Genomic DNA, 16728 nt, shown 5'->3' with positions numbered 1-16728 from the left:
GCTCAGAACAGAGGTTTTCCCCCTTTGCTCCCATTTAAGTCAAACTCTTGTTTCCTTAGCCCAACCTTAAAAGAACCCCCTGCACAAACTTTTCCTTGCTTTGTGCCACCTCCTTCCCAGTTTGGAAGCAATTCCTGCTTCAATGGAAGTCTGTAAACAGCTCATCATTGCCTACACTGCAGCTATTCATTAAATATTTCAACGTCTATTCAGCGCTTGATGGGATCGGGGCTCCTAGAAAACCTCAGCACCAAGGTTTTCCTTCTAAAATGCCCAACTCACAATAGACACATTCGTGCAAAATCACTTGATTTTGATTTCAAATGGGTTTGGAATATTTCAGTTCCTAAAAATAATTCAGAAATCCCTGAAAGTCCACTTTGAAATTAAATATTAACTTTGGTCTAACAGCATTAGTTGTTCAATAGAATTTCTTTATGTTTCTGTTGGAGTTCTGCATATCTCATTGCTCATCTTTCTCATGTCATAATATAGAATCATAGAATAGTTAAGGTTGGAAAGGACCTCAAGATCGTCAAGTTCCAACCCCGCTACTATGGGCACGGACACCTCACTCTAAACCATATTACCCAAAGCCATTAATTTAGGGCCTCTAATTTTATTTCTGCTCATTTCCTCTTGCAAACGGGAACATTTGCAGTGTTTGATATCTTTATTTTAGCTCAGGAAATCATTTCAAATGGTTTTCCGACAATCAGCTACTACCCCAATTAGTACTGTGCCCTCATCTTTTGTCCCATCATTCTGAAGTATTAAAACATCAAACTGTTTCATTAGGCCAGTGAATGTTACTGCCTTTGATTAAGAAAATAAAGTAAGCATGTAATGCTAATGAGAGTATTAGCCATTCATTACTGTGTCATTTACTTTGTGACACATAAGCAATGACTGGTCTTACAGGACTGGTCCTAGACATCACTTGTTTCTTCTGCAGATTTGTCATGACAGAATGTGCATCTAATTCAATTACAACATTATGAAGGAGCAGAATTTTAATGGTGACTTGGAATAAACTAAGGACAAATAAATCATCTCAAGACTCATATTCCCTGGACAAGGAATTCCCCTATCCAAGTACAGAAAAAGCAAGTTTTGAAATGCCTGAATTTCAAAAGGATGACGAGTTTTAACCATGCTGGTGGTGACACCACCAGTTTTTCCAGCATGGAGATGCTTTCAAAGTCCCCATCACTCCAACAGATGGCATCATGAGAGGTGGATGAGAGATGGAGAGGGCCAAATGTGTTCCCTCTATCATCGAAGCTCATCGCTCCCTAACCACGGCAACAGCTTCCCTCTGGGTGTGAGCTGTATTCTCCTTTCCCACTCCCAAAGTATATCTGTGGTAGCCAGTGAATACAAATCAAGGCAGTAGCGTTAATATTCTCATTACATTTAAGTCTAATGCGCTTTTTTAATATTCAGAATCAAAAGCACCAGTAGCAGATTTTTTTATACTTTTTTTTATACTTTTTTTTTTTTTTAAAGAGCCCTGCATCTCATTCCACTCTTCCTCCTTGGTTCCAATTCTGTATTTCTATGCTTTATTTTAAGCCAGGCTAAACCACCAGGGAAGGGCCGTGCCTATAAACAGATGCCACTCACAGAGGGTCTGCGAGGCCTCCACATCATTAGATGATGGTGAACTTTGAACTTGTGATTTGGAGGCTGCGTTTGCAGGAGAGGAGGAGGAGGCGGCAGGGATGAGGCCGGGGCGGAGGGAGCTTGACGGGGCCTCTCTGGTGAATTACTGGCCTACCCAGCACAGGAACGCTCAGGACTTCAAATCGGCTCCAGTCACTTTGAAGCTTCTCTCTCTTAATCTCTCTCTCTTTCTCCCCCTCTCCCTCCGTCTTTTCCCCCCTTGCATCTATGAATCATTCATGTCTCTTCTTTTTTTTTTTTTTTTTTTTTTTCCCCTCAGAGGTTCCTTTAGAAAAAAAGAAAAAGAAGAAAAAAAGGGAATAAAAATATACACACACAAAGCCCTGCCTGTGCTTATGTTCTTACTGCTCTGTGTAGCTTATTATCACCGATGTTGGACAAATTACTTACTTGATGTTTGCAATGTGCTGCCATCCCTCAGAGCGATGCTCCTGATGGGCTGGCTGTTTGGTTTTCAATGTTAATGTATAGCAAGGCACCACCTTCCATGTAAATACGTGGTGAGGAGGATTTGCACGGAAAGGAGCCTGGTCCTGGTGCCGGAGCTGCCATGTGCAAAGAAGAATGTGCACACACATGTGACAAAGCCATGGGGCCAGACAGGTACATACACAATGAGCATGGCAGGGTGGAAGAAGTGCTTTCTGCTGCAAATTGGTCCATATGTTCAGCCTGGAGAAGAGAAGGCTCCTGAAGGGGAGACCTTAGAGCAGCTCCAGTGCCTAAAGGGGCTGCGGGGAACCTGGAGAGGGGCTTGGGACAAGGGCCTGTAGGGACAGGCCAAGGGGAATGGCTTGAACCTGCCCGAGGGGAGACTGAGATGAGCTCTTAGGCAGAAGCTCTTCCCTGTGAGGGTGCTGAGGCGCTGGCACAGGGTGCCCAGAGAAGCTGTGGCTGCCCCATCCCTGGCAGTGCTCAAGGCCAGGTTGGACACAGGGGCTTGGAGCAAGCTGCTCTAGTGGGAGGTGTCCCTGCCTGTGGCAGGGGTTGGAGCTGGAGGAGCTTTAAGGTCCCTTCCAACACAAACCAGTCTGGGATTCTGCCATCTCAAGTCTTCAAAGGAAAAGGACACACCAAAGGGGCTACCTCCCATTTGGAATCAGGGGAAACTGGGGCATGAAGGGTGAGGATGGTTTGTTAGGCACCACCCAGCTGGCTAGTGGGGATGGGAAGAGAGTCAGTTCTGGAGCCTGGCATTGTACTTCACATTGCTATGAGGGTAGGAATAGGGGCTTCACTGGTTTTGGGAGGAAATTCAAAGAGGATACTCAGCTTTTCTTAGATCCTGGAGGGCTAGAGTAGATTGATGTGGGGCTGATGCCAGTGGATGGGGATTGTAAAATGTAGGGGCTTTGTAGAACACTTACTTCCCCCCTGACACCTGGACTTGGCAGCAATCAGGTCCTGATGCACTTAAACATCCAGCTACCTTCAAGATTTCAGGCTCTGAAGCTCAGGCAGCTTTGTAGGTATTTGTTTAATGCTGTCTCTGAAGGGAGGAAAGCACATTTGCTGCCACCACGAGCCTCCCAGTCACTTCTAGGATCCCAGAGGGCTGGTTGGTGCAATCCTACTCCAGACTGAACCCTGGTGTAAGTGGTTTATCCATCCTGACACAGGGAATCCCTGGATGGGCTGAGACTTGAACCTGCATCCCCTGCTCTGAGCACACCTCTTGGTCACATTTCCAGACTGCATCCTGGGAGATGCCAGGAGAGAACACAGTGTTACATGGGAAGCAGACTTTCAGCTTCCTGCAGTTCTCACCTAGGGCTCTAACTGGAGGAGCACAGCTTGCCCAGCCCAAGCAGCGAGTCCTCTGTTCCCAACTCTGCTCAGACCTCAAAAGCAATCTCTTTCTCCAATCCAGCAGAGCCAGCACCATACACAGAGGTTTGATTAAATGAGTTCTATGACCTATTTAATATGTGGAAAATAAACAACTTTGGTATTAATAATAAATATTTAGGGCTTCTTCCAGCTGTTCTTGTGTAGCTCTGTGATATACTGGTTAGCATTGATTTTGTTTCCCAGGAAAACCAATTTCTACAGATGCAATGCTTTCACAGCCTCTGTGCCTTGATTCTGCCCTTATTTTTCTTTTTTTGAACATGTAACCTAAGGAATTTTCTCAGAAGTTTTGGGCAATAAGTGTTACCAGGAAAAATGCAAGAGGCCACCTTACCTTCTAGATGTGTGCATGTAAGTTTTCCTCCATCTCTCCATTTAAACCTTGAATCTCCAGTATAAATTTCAGGCTCACCATCCAACACATCTCAGAGAAGCTGATGCAGGGATGTAAGGCTGTAGATTGGGCAGGGATCTGGCAGCAGGTCTAATGAAAACAAAGGCAATGATTTCCCACGTCCCAAAGCATGGGATGTGGAGAAGGCACAAGCAGAGATGACACCCACAATTGGGGCAGAGACCTACGATGTCCCAACTGAACCTGCTGGCTCCAGAGACCCTTAACTCTCTGCTGCTGGAAGCTAGAAAGCCATCGGAATTGCCTCTGCATACACACCTTTCCTCTTTCATACATAGCTGTGACCCATAGGAGGCAAGGGGAGACACACAGGGATGCACACACCAGCGATGTAGCAGGAGAGGGGACAAGCAAGGAGGGCTTAGCTGAGCAGCCCAGGGAGCAGCATCTGTCCTGTGCAGATGAGGCTTTAAGGAGGGACAGGGAGGCTTCTGGAGACACAGAACTCTCATTTTAAGTGAATTCTGAGCCTGAACTAGCTATTGGCACATCCCCAGTCTCCCCAGTGCTGTCATAGCCTGCAATGCAGCATTCAGAGCTTTCCTCCGATGCCTTGCTTCTCCTTCAGCACCTTCTCAGCGGGGTGGCCAGAGGGATGCTGATGGGCAGCCTTAAGTTATATGACCACTCATGCCGCTGGGGCCAAGAACCCATTTCCCACCCCTCCCCCAGGCAGAGGTACCACCTCCCAGCCTGGCCTACCAGCCCTCAGGATTTGAGCATTCCATGCAGAAACACCCAAGTGCAATCCAAGCTGTAAGCCCCACGGCTGGGCTCGCAGGGGCAGGAGGTGCCTCTGTCTCACCACAGAGCTGCCCCCGCAGGCTGCAGAGCATCGCCCCAGTGCTGTTAAATCACAGCGTATGCAGAGGGAGCCCTGCTCTGCCCGTGCCTGCAGGGCTGGCCCGCTCCCCCCAGCCATCAGCTCTGACCACCGGGCTCGGAGCAGAGGCAGGGACGCAGGCATGGCCGGATGTCTCCCGCCGAGCCGCGGCTGCCCCGGCAGCGCAGGCGGCACCAGATGCATGGCCGGCTCCAGCGCAGACGGGCAGTGGAGGGGGGGAGGAGAACAGAAGTGCTGCTTGTCCTCGCCCCAAAGAAATGAATGGAAAAGGGTTGTTTTCCCAAGAGCTTTCCTAGAAGGAAAGGTATTTGGGTGCTGCACCTGAATACCAGCACCTTCAGCAGCAGGGAGTTACCACCTTCCCCAGCCCTTTGCCCTTCCTGTCACTATATCCTAGAAGGAAGTTTTGGGACAATGGGAGCTTGGCTCCTGTTTGAATAGGCACCAGATTTAGAAAAACTATTTTTCACAGAATCTCAAATGTGTTAGAAGGGACCTTAAAGCTCATGTAGGTGTTTGGGGTGGGGTGGGGTGACACAAATGTACAAAGACCCCTGCATTTTATAATTCCCATCCAATGGCATTAACTCCACATCAATCTACTTAGGCCTTCCAGGAGCTGACTCTCTTCCCATCCCCACTAGCCAGCTGGGTGGTGTCTAATGACCCACATCCACCCTTCGTGCCTCAGTTTCCTCTGATTCCAAATGAGAGGTAGCCCCTTTGGTGTGTCCTTTTCCTTTGAAGACTTGAGATTGCAGAATCCCAGACTGGAAGGGACCTTAAAGCTCCTCGAGTTCCAATCCCCTGCTGCAGGCAGGGACCCCTTCCACTAGAGCAGCTTGCTCCAAGCCCCTGTGTCCAACCTGGCCTTGAGCACTGCCAGGGATGGGGCAGCCACAGCTTCTCTGGGCACCCTGTGCCAGCGCCTCAGCACCCTCACAGGGAAGAGCTTCTGCCTAAGAGCTCAGCTCAGTCTCCCCTCGGGCAGGTTGAAGCCATTCCCCTTGGCCTGTCCCTACAGGCCCTTGTCCCAAGCCCCTCTCCAGGTTTCTTGTTGGCCCCTTTAGGAATTTTAAGACTTTTATATATACAAAAATGTGTTGTTTTCTTAGACTCACCTAGTTATATGAGCATCAGGCACAGGGTGCCTTTTCAGGAGAAATTATAACTCTCTGGGAAGATGCACAAGGTGTGAATAGCACCCGAACTCTAGGAGAGAAAACTGGGGAGAGAACACCCAGGGGTTCAACACCAGGCACTAGAAGTTCCTAAAACTTCCCAACTCTCTGCACAGAGTCAGTAAACACATGAGTGGCACATGGAAAAGCATCAGCTCTTCCCAGGGTATTGATTTTTGACTTCCATTCCCCCGGCTGTCTCCCAGCTCGTTAGCTTCAGCTCAGGCAGCCTAATCTGACCTCAGCCTTAGATCTTCAGCTGACCAGTCTGACTAAAAGTCACCTGCCCAGCCCTAATGCACTGTCTAATGGGCCATCTGCACACCTCAGGGATTGCTGGCATCTCCTTAGGGCATAGGAGGGATATTGGAAGGATATCGGTATCTGAGGCTTTCCTGGGCTGGGAACAGATTCCCTCTTCTCATTCACAGCAAGGCACAAGTTTGGGTCAAGGTTAAAATCAGGCTTTGGTAAAGGAAGCTTGGGGGTCAAGTGCAGAAGGGACTGTTCAGTCTCCAGTTTCCAGAAGCCAAAGCCTGGTGCCAAACCCTGCTGAGACCTCATGGCACTGGGGGGGACCTGAGGTCTGCACCCAGTGGGGAAAGGACTGCACAAACCAGCAGCCTTCTGTTGCTCTTGGTTTTAGGTAGAACCAGAACAAAGTGGTTCAGAAGAAAGAAATCAGCTTTCTGAAGAAAGAAAGAAGAAGGAAGATTCAGAAGAAAGACAAGAAGAAAGATTCAGAAGAAAAACCAGCAAAACACGGCTGGTTTAGACCAAGCCTAAGCTCCACATCCCACCTGATACCTGATTGACTCCACAACTCGTTAGAGTTGTAAAGTAGGTTTGCTTTATTCAGCTGAGGCGCATGGGGGATAGCTCCTCCAAAGGCATGCGCCTCAGCTGAATATAGCATACCTACTTTACAACTCTAACAAGCTATGGAGTCAGTCCGTGTATCACACCCTACTGAACTTTTAGGCCAGTAGCATTCAGACCACTGGCCTTTCCCCAGGTGAACAGTTTCTACCATTTGTGCCTCAGTTTCCCCATCAACCAGAAGTTGCCCCAGGGGGTTCTCCTTTTGCTCTGACATCTCAAGAAACATCCTGTGATGCTCTTAATGCAAGTTTCCATCAGCAAGCCATGCTCTTTGTGTGTCTGCCCTGCAGAGGCTCATGGCCAGCACTATGTCCTTCAGCCTTGTCCTGCTGTAGCTGCTGTGGGAGCAGTTTACCAGCAAGTTTTCCCAAACATTTGGATCAGGGCTGGAAAATTTCCTTCATTGCTTAAAAAATGCCAGGAGCTGAGGGCTGGAGTCAGCAGCAAAGAAAGGCAGAGGCAGGAGGGGAGGGAAGGGCAGTCTGGTGTGGCCAAGGCAATCACATCCCACCAAGACATTAGGGCCAGAGGGTCCCTGCCCTACTTGGCCAGACCTTTTACCCTGATTGCTCAGTGCAGCTCAGCAACAGCCATCCCTGGAGAAGCCTCTTGGATCATCCACCTCAGACCAGCTCATCCTTGGGGAATGCTCTGACCCTGCATGGACATGAGGAAGACTTTCTTGTCTTAGGTTTTAAGTCTGCATCTGTGCAACAGATGCAGGTGAGCTGAAACCCTTCTAGATGGTGAGAAACTCTCGTCCTCTCTCTCTATCCAGGGCTCTCTCCTTCCCTTCCCCACTAGCTTTCAATTATTTAATTTCCCCTCCCCCCCAGCATCTGAAAGCCAACTGTCTTAAATACAAATCACCTCCAAATCATTACGTGCAGGACCTTTCGGCCCTCTTCAGAGCAATGGGCCGTGAGTAATGAGCTCTGCTGAGAGTTTGCTGGATTTCACATACAACAGATGTAAAAGATGGGGCTGGAGAGGGGGAGGAAAAGGTGGAAGGAGCCAGATCTGGCTAGGGGGGGTGTGTGTGTAATATTTGCCACTCACCTTTTCCTTTGACTGCAGCAGACAGAGGAGGTTCGGGTCCTCCTGCACTGCTGTGATCTGGCTCCTGAGCTGGGACCAGGCAGACAGGCAGGGTGCAGCTTGAAATTGAAGCTCTGAGCCCTCCAGGTGCTCTGGCACCCTTCTGGGAACAGCAATCCTGCCCTGGACCCTGCCTCAGCAGACCATGAGCAAACCCTCATGTCCCAGCAGTGTCTTCTCCTTCCTGCTGAGGCACAGGGTTGTCCGAGATGCCAGAACCTGGGACTGGATACAGCTGCTCTTGCTCTTTCCAGGCAATGGCAAGGAGGATAGACAAAACCCAGTGCAGAGGTGGACAATCCCTGACCTCACCCCAATCATTCAACACTGTCCAGGGACATCGTATGACTTGGGGTCAGCAAGGGCAAAAGAGGCTTTGTACCCAGATCCAGGATGCTACAGGCTCAGGACCTGAAGATAGCAAGTGATGCGTGGGGTGGTTTTACCTCCACACACCAGCCTCCAGAAGGAAGCAGTGTACAGGACACCCAGCCCGGACCTCCTGCCACAAGACCAGGTCCGTGCTGACACCTCCACTCCTGGGAGCTCTCTGGACACCAGCAGGACCAGGCAGGGACCTGCTGTCCCCATGGAGGAGGGGACAGGCTGCCATCCCAGCCTCTCCACTGGCTCTTTTCCTCTCAGCATCCATGCCCAGAAGACACAAATTGCTCCCTCCAGGGGCTCTACTGGTCCTGCCACCAGCAACCACTGCCTCCAGGAACCAGCAACCTCCTCCTCCAACAGCACCAAGCACCAGCAAGCAAAGGACCCTTCGCCATCTCAAGCCAGACCCAACCACTGGTGCTGGGAGAGGCAGACCCTGTGAGGGCTCACCCTCCCCTTCCTGCCTGGGGAAAGGTGGGGATGGAGGAGACGGAGGGGGGAAGCAGAAAACGAGAGCAAACCCTTTCACCGCAGACTTCAAAGTCATCATCAGCAGGAGCCTTCGGAACAGTTTAAGTACAAAATGAATTGTTTTAATATTTAATCAGTCTATAATAGGCCCAGGGATCCCAGTGGAGACTGCAGTTGAAAGGATGTCCAAACTGAGTTTCCTCCCCTGCAGAAGGGACAATGCTCCTTGTAGGAGCCCCTGCTCCTGAGACACATGTAAGGACCATCTCCTCTCTGCTGGCTTCACTCAGTGCAGTGCAGCACTCAGGACCAGCTCCCACCCATTCACCTATGTGCTGAAAGCTTTGAAAGATGTAACCATATATCCTCATCCTGGAGGATAATGATTTAATTCTCTGATGAGCTCAGAATAAATTCCAGTCCTCCCCTCTCCCACCCTGTAACACCCTTCCAGGAGTCAACCCCCTCCGTCTTCCCCATGGGTTTGGGGGTGCACCCAGCTATTCAAAGGGAATTACTCATGCTGGCAAGAAGCCCTTTGCCCTTCTGTGAATTGGGGTTCTTGGATTTGCAGGGAATATAAACCCAATTTGGCTTAGCCTTTTGCCTCCAGGATCAAGCTGTGGTCACTGTTGGGTTGTTATTGCAGCAAGACCACATCCCACAAGCAGCTCTGGTCCTGCTGCATGACCCCCAGCAGACTCATTTCAATGGAGGGATGCCAAGGGAAAGGTCCTTTCACTGCCAGCATGACCCCAGACTGCATACTGGTTCCTCTCTCCCTTAATGGGGTTACAGCAACACCTTCTGGCCCTGGAAACCAGGGCTCACTGCACAAGGGGCTGTCTTAGCACATGCAAACCTTTCATCTGTTCAGATGGCATGGAGCCCCAGAGCAACCTCCGCCAGGCCCTTCAGCAGATCCAAGCACACCTCAGCAATGTGCACAGGAGTCCCAAGGGCATGAGGGGCACAGGGTGCTTCTACCGCCTCATCTGCTTCCTTTTTCCTTCAGGAAAGGGAAAAGCTTCTGTTCCCAGAAGGAGGCAGGAATATTTTGCTCAGCACCAAGCCCCTGATCCACCATCACTCACAGAAAGCAGCTCCTTCATTCCTGGTTAGCACTTCAGTAGCTTCCTCCTGGTCGTGGCATTCAGCCACATGCCCCAAACTCAAAGTCTCCCTAAATTGCTGGAAATCTCTCACTTAAATTACCCCAGCCTGGAAGAGTGAAATAACAAATCCAGCATGGAAACTGGCTGCTGTGCAGCCGCTCTTGCCATTCAGCTCCAAGTACAGTGCGCTCTGCCTTAGGTAAGGGCTGCTCAATACTCACATGAGGGCTAGTAGTGGGCTGAGGATGCAGCACAGCAACAACAGACTCAAGTGAAGCAGAGCTCAGCTCGCTGCTACAGATGTTAACTGCAAGGACTTCAGCGACTTCAGCGCTGTTGACAGCCTTCCAGCACCTAATCAGAGCTGATGAGTACAGAGAGGGGCTTTGGACAAGGGATGTAGGGACAGGCCAAGGGGAATGGCTTGAACCTGCCCGAGGGGAGACTGAGCTGAGCTCTTAGGCAGAAGCTCTTCCCTGTGAGGGTGCTGAGGCGCTGGCACAGGGTGCCCAGAGAAGCTGTGGCTGCCCCATCCCTGGCAGTGCTCAAGGCCAGGTTGGACACAGGGGCTTGGAGCAAGCTGCTCTGGTGGAAGGTGTCCCTGGCCATGGCAGGGGATTGGGACTGGAGGAGCTTTAAGGTCCCTTCCAACACAAACCAGTCTGTGAGTCTATGACTGTGAAAGTGGGAAATGCATCCCATTTCCAGCACTGGCATCTGGTGCAGGGAAATGTGCTGTTTTCATCCCAAGCAACTTTCAGGAGGACATCTCCAAACAACAGCATTATCATAGGCTCAGTCTCTGCTGCCCATATATTCAAGGCTATGGGGTTGTCACCACCCCAGGCTCCTGGCAAGGTCATGCAGGAAGAAAGGAGCCTGCACTGCGACAGCTGATGGCTTTATTGCTTCTTACCTTGGCACAGGGGCAGGTCATCCCCTACTCCAGATGCTGAGATCTCTACAGGTACTACCAGACAGTGTGGGCAGGAGAAGCAGAGATCGGCCACAGCATGAGCAGCCGGAGGGACCAGAGATGCCCATAAGGCTCCTCAGCCCACTGCAGGGGTGATGTGCAGCACCGCACAGGCATGCCCAGCACTGCAGCAGAGAGAACAACCCCTGCATGTTCAGAGCAAGACCACCCCAAAAGAGTCCTTCCCCAGGATGGGGCCATTCCTCCCCCCCCCTTTTCCTACTTTTTGGAGGGAATCCCCAGAGTTACCCCACTGTGTAGTAGCCTGGCCTAGCCCAGCCCTTCAGGAGGATGAGAAAGATGTTGGGGGAAAATAAATAAGCCTAAAACCATTATCAATCAGGGTTATGCTTCCATTAGTTGCCCATAGAATCCTCTGCCCAGAAGCAGCCTTCTCCTCACAGGTTTCGAGTTACTGCAGTTTAGCTCTCAGTAACCTGCTGGATGTAATAAATAACTCTATGGGCCCTGCATGGTAGGTCTGGGACCATTAAAGATGCTGAGTTATTTTTACAGTGTTTCTTGGAGGGGGGGGGGGGTGGTGTGTGGAATAGAAAATATCTGAACTCCTCTACCAGCAGAAGCGGAGCCAGACCTTCAATCACTTTCCTACCAGCACCATCTTCTGGCCAACACCAGCCCCTTGCCCTGAGGCAGGAGCACAGGCGGCAGCCAGGGGCCCAGCCAGATGCGGGCAGCTGGAGGCTCAGACTGGAAGTGTTGTGCTGGCTCTCAGTGTTCTGGTAGCACACAGGACTGCAGACCTTCTTCATCCAGGCTGGGGACCTGAGGCAGGGTCCCAGCCGTCAGCACCATCTGGGTTTGTAACCCAATGGTCTGGTCTCTGCCACGGGCAGGGACACCTTCCACTAGAGCAGCTTGCTCCAAGCCCTCTCCAACCTGGCTTGGAATCAGCCTGGTGAAGCCCAGAGGAGATACGTAGCTTTGTTCACTTCCACATGCTTGGAAAAGGAAGGTTCCATCACCAGCAGGAGCTGAATAGCAGAGCCAGAGACAGCCCAGCTGAAGGGAGAGCTGTGCCCAGAATCCAAAAGAAACCTTCTCCCCTGCCCTGGGCAGTCGGCTGGGTAGATTTAGGTAAGATATTAGACAGAAGCTCTTCCCTGTGAGGGTGCTGAGGCACTGGCACAGGGTGTCCAGAGAAGCTGTGGCTGCCCCATCCCTGGCAGTGTTCAAGGCCAGGTTGGACACAGGGGCTTGGAGCAAGCTGCTCTAGTGGAAGGTGTCCCTTTAGTGTGTCACCATTGCCACCAGCCCCCCACCACAAGCACTTGGCCTTAAGAGTCATTTTCTCATTGTTCAGCTTCAACAACATTAGTAACTTCCAGGAAGGGGGAGAGAAGAAAAGTACAAGGAGTCATTGCATCGACCTTCTCATGCACCCTATGTCTAACACACACACATGAACATTCCATACGGATACTGGGACTTACTGTGGTCTGGGACAGCCTATGCCAATGACCCCATATCTCTCCATACAGACAGGCAGGATATGAGCAAACCAGCAGCTTGCAAAGAAGTGAAACTCTGGGCAAGTGTCCTGGGGAATTAATTCCACAAAGTCCTTTCTTCTCTGCAGGTCAATGACACATCAAAAGAGACTTGCGTAATGCCAGTAAAGCTGAGATAAGCCTTGCAGACCACTGCACTTTTGGCTTCTGCATTTTTCTCCCATCACATGGCTGTGGCGCACTGAGATGATCCTGCTCATTCTTTCTCTACTCCCCAAATGTTCCATGGTTGCCCAGCTCCTCCTAGAAGGAGAGCTAATGCTAACCAATGAGTTCAACAGTCCTGCTGAAGACTATGGTCACAATGTTATATGCTCTGTCCGTACTTAGCTCTTACAGACTTGTCCCAGGCTGAGATATTAAGAAAACACACTGTAATTCCTCTAATAGAAGCCAAAAAGACATGGATTGGCCTTGTGTTTGGTGTCTCAGCTTTCTCACAGGTGACATAACTTTCACTGTTGTGAGCACATCTACCATCATGTTCATGACTGAAAAGCTGTCAGTGATTCATTTCATAGGGCATGGAAAATATCTTAATTACACTCAAACCAGTTGTAGCTACAGGTTTGATCCCCAAAGGTGTGAGCTGGGTGAGAACCCAGCAAACTGTTATTTGTAACCCCAATGTCCAGTAGCAGGCATCAGGGAGGTGAAATGAAGAAGGCAATCCCTGACTTCACCTGTGAGCAATATTTGACATAAGTGAAATAAAACCTGACCCAGCAGAAGCAGGGGATAATGGTTTTTGCTCCGTTAACCAGGACAACCAGCAGCTCCCTGTTACCTTACAAGACAATCCCCAGCATCTATAGTGATAGCTGCAACCACTGCCAGCAGAGGGTCATTGCCAGAAAGACCAGGCACTATCTCCACTCCTTAGCCTGCACAGCTGTGGGTGCAGCTCTCCAGGTCTCTGCCTTCCCTAGACTACCTCTCTGACCCCCATCAACTCCTACTGCTCCCATGAGCATCCTTGCCATGACAAGTTACACTTCTGCCTGTCCCCAGCTCCCTCTGTAGGAGCCACACAGCTTCCATCTCAGCATCAGGGATGCTGAGCAAGCAGACTGTCCTACAACCAGCACCACCACCTGCCATGAAGCCATCCCAATACATACACCAAACCACTGACCTGATTTAATGGGAATCATTTGGAAACCATGCAGGATTTGAGCTTGACAGCACTGGAGATGTCTCCTTTAATCCTATGGGCTGCTGGCAGAAGAGGTTCCTGGGCAAGAGGTTCTTTTTCAGACTTTCTGCTTTTCAGGGCAGAAGGTTAATTAGCTAGCAGGGTAATGAGGAGTCATTAAATCTGCCGGCACCATGCTGTTAGCATAACAAGGGCAGACCAGGAAGGTTAAAGCTGCGATTCTTGTTTTGCCATTGTCTTCAATTAACCTTTCTGTGTTTTTGCAATGCTTTGGGCCCCAGAGAGGTTCTGGGTGCTCTCCGAGGCTGATAATTAGCAGAACACAGAAACAAACTTTTAAGTAACTAGCATATCCATTTTGGCTTTCAGCTTAAAATAAACAGGCAGGACCCAGCTTACCCTTTGAGCAATGTCACTGCGCCATCAAAGCTGAGGAGGGTGAACTAGGTGCCTGGGGCTTTTCAATTGTTATTCTGCTCTTACTTTCACCTCCTGAAGTGGGAAGTGCTGGGGGCTCATTTCAGCCCTCCACCAACAAGATCCCTTTACTCTGCATTAGCACTGCACGAACCAAGCACAGCTACGGCAGCATTCCCTAAAACTGGAGTCTAGGTGGGTGCTGGGAAGAAGGTGTTCCCATCACCTTAGTCCAGACATGTGAAGTTGTTGGTCAATCAGCCTTTAAGAACCTGTAGGGTGCCCACAGGGCAATTCAGGGCCTGTAGATTCAGACTCCCCCCATTAATTAAGAAGCAGGGCTATGACCTTACCTGAAGTTACCCCAAAACAGATGATGCAAATCACAAATATTTCTGTGGGATATACATCAATAGCTGACACATCCCAGGGAGGCTCAGTATAAAAGCTCTGACCAATCACCACCTGTGAAGGATGACTTGGTCAGTATTGACACCACCTCCACAACTGGGATGACACACTCATCACACCAAACTGTACAGAACGGGGAAACAAACACCTGGCTGCAGGATTCAGTTCCTCTAATGATGACCTTTTCCTAGTCTTACGCAGAGAATCTCCCTCTGGGGTCTTCAAAGACCTGATCATGCCTCCATTGATCAGAGACAGGCTCTTACTCTGAGGGAAACTGCTCTAGGACAGAAACTACTTGCCCAAGCTTGGCCGGCTGCACCCTAACATAGGAAAAACTTAAAGTGAAAAGGCTTGTGAAGCATTTGGTTGCACCTTCTGGATATCAGGACATCTTCAGTAGAGAGGGTTGTAAGAACAATACATGCAAGCCATGACCAGTGGGTTGGATAGGGCTGATGGTGGGTGAGGGAAGTGATGGACTAGATGCTTTCTGGGATTCCTTATTCCATCAGATTTCTTACATGTGAGGAAGATCTGAGAAGACTGATGGTCGTTTACATGAAGGAGACAGAAAAGAGTCTGGAAAGGTCTGGGTACTTTTCTTACTGTGATAAAGCTCCTGGCTCTGTAGGAAGTGTTGTTTTCTCCTATAGCTTTTTATCATAACATCAAGACAACTTTTTTCCTCTTGATTGTCACTTCAGCTGCTCTCTGTTGGGGCTTTTCTCCTGTCTTTGATCTACTGACAGATGCACAGTGAGACTCTTTGCGGCACCCAGCACATTGAACCAGCTCATTCCCTCCAGAGGCTGTCAGCAGAACACACAGGGCTGTCTCACCTGCTGTGTTTCCAGGGTCCACGATGAATTCATTGGTGGAGACAGCTCAGCATAAATGAACCTCCCATCATCATATGTTTAGCAGCTAATCAGAGGGAATCATCTACTGCCCATACACTACTTTCCTATCTTAAATCCTAAAGGAAGTCAGTAGGTTGACCAATGGGATGTCTCCCTAAGAAAAGCCTTCTCCTCATCAATCCCTAGAAGCAAGAATTATATTGCACAGCTGCTGTGTGCAAGAGCACATAAAGCTCCCCAGAAAGCATTTAAAGAGCCTGAAATGGGATATTGAAAGTATTTTCAACATGAAGCCTCCCACCCAATAGTTTTCTTTCCCTCTTTGTTCTGTTTGTGGGAGTTAATGGAGCAGGAAGATGCTTCTCAAGACAGAATGTCCCACACCCACTGTCCTTAACTCCACCATCAAGATGGATTGGCCATGGTGGGGCTCACACAGGGGGTGCAGTCTCCAGTCACATGTGCTGCTTGTGACCCAGCAGCTCTCCTGGGACACACAGCCCTCCACAGAGGATCAGTGTCTCCTCCACACAGAAACACTATTGAGGAGCCTCACATGAAATCAGTCAGTCCTAACATGCGTGACCGGGTTTTGTCTCCAGGCCATCCTTGATACACAAGGCAACTCCTCTTTCTGCATTTTTTCTTTTCCTTACCCCTTTAGTATTATCCCAGCTCCAGTCCAGCAGTATGAAAACCTTCCCCAGGCCCTTCCATACACTCGTATCACTTGATTCACTCTAGACTCTGGTTGAGTTTCATGTTGCCTCTCCCAGGACATCCCCTCCTGCATGAACCCTGCAAGGACAAGATGACCACTCCACAATCAACACACACTCAAACATAGCGAGTGGGACATCTAGGAGAGATGCCAGAGTTACCGGCATTTTATACTTTACCCTTTCTCACTTTACCACTGGTAAGCAGCCAACTAACATTGCTTGCAAGCAGCAGTGAGGGGGGTGGTATGGTTGAATGTAGGTCAATCTTGCTCTTCTCATAAAGACTCTAAATTACATATTGTTTACCCAATCTATCTCCTGCTGTATTTCCTCATTCCCATTTCCTGGAAAGGTCAACAGTACTTGCAGGAGATGAAACTTGCATTGGTGGCTCCTCAGGAAGAAGCCATTAATCTTTATAATTATCTTCAATTATTTCAAGAGCAATAACCCAGAGGAGTCCAAACTCCTCTCAGCCCTTCATATCCCACCAATAGTGCTAAGCTGGTCTGAACACCACTCTAAGCCTGGTAGATGCTTCTTCTCTGTTTCTGGAGAATCCTCAAGATTTGAGGGATTTCTGAAGAAACAAGTCTGCTTTCCATCAACATCCTCCATTCACACTAGTTTCAGCAACTTCATTGGAGTAGAGATGCCCACCGTTTCTGAGACTTCCTTGAAGGCTCCCTCCACCCATGAGTAGTATAGTTATTCTGAACTC

This window comes from Neopsephotus bourkii, unplaced genomic scaffold (assembly GCF_033783945.1).
Source record: "Neopsephotus bourkii isolate Nb327-2 ecotype Australia unplaced genomic scaffold, CSIRO-AGI_Nbou_v1 NB_1067, whole genome shotgun sequence".
Classification (NCBI taxonomy): Eukaryota; Metazoa; Chordata; class Aves; order Psittaciformes; family Psittacidae; genus Neopsephotus; species Neopsephotus bourkii.
This window is presented reverse-complemented; position numbering follows the sequence as displayed.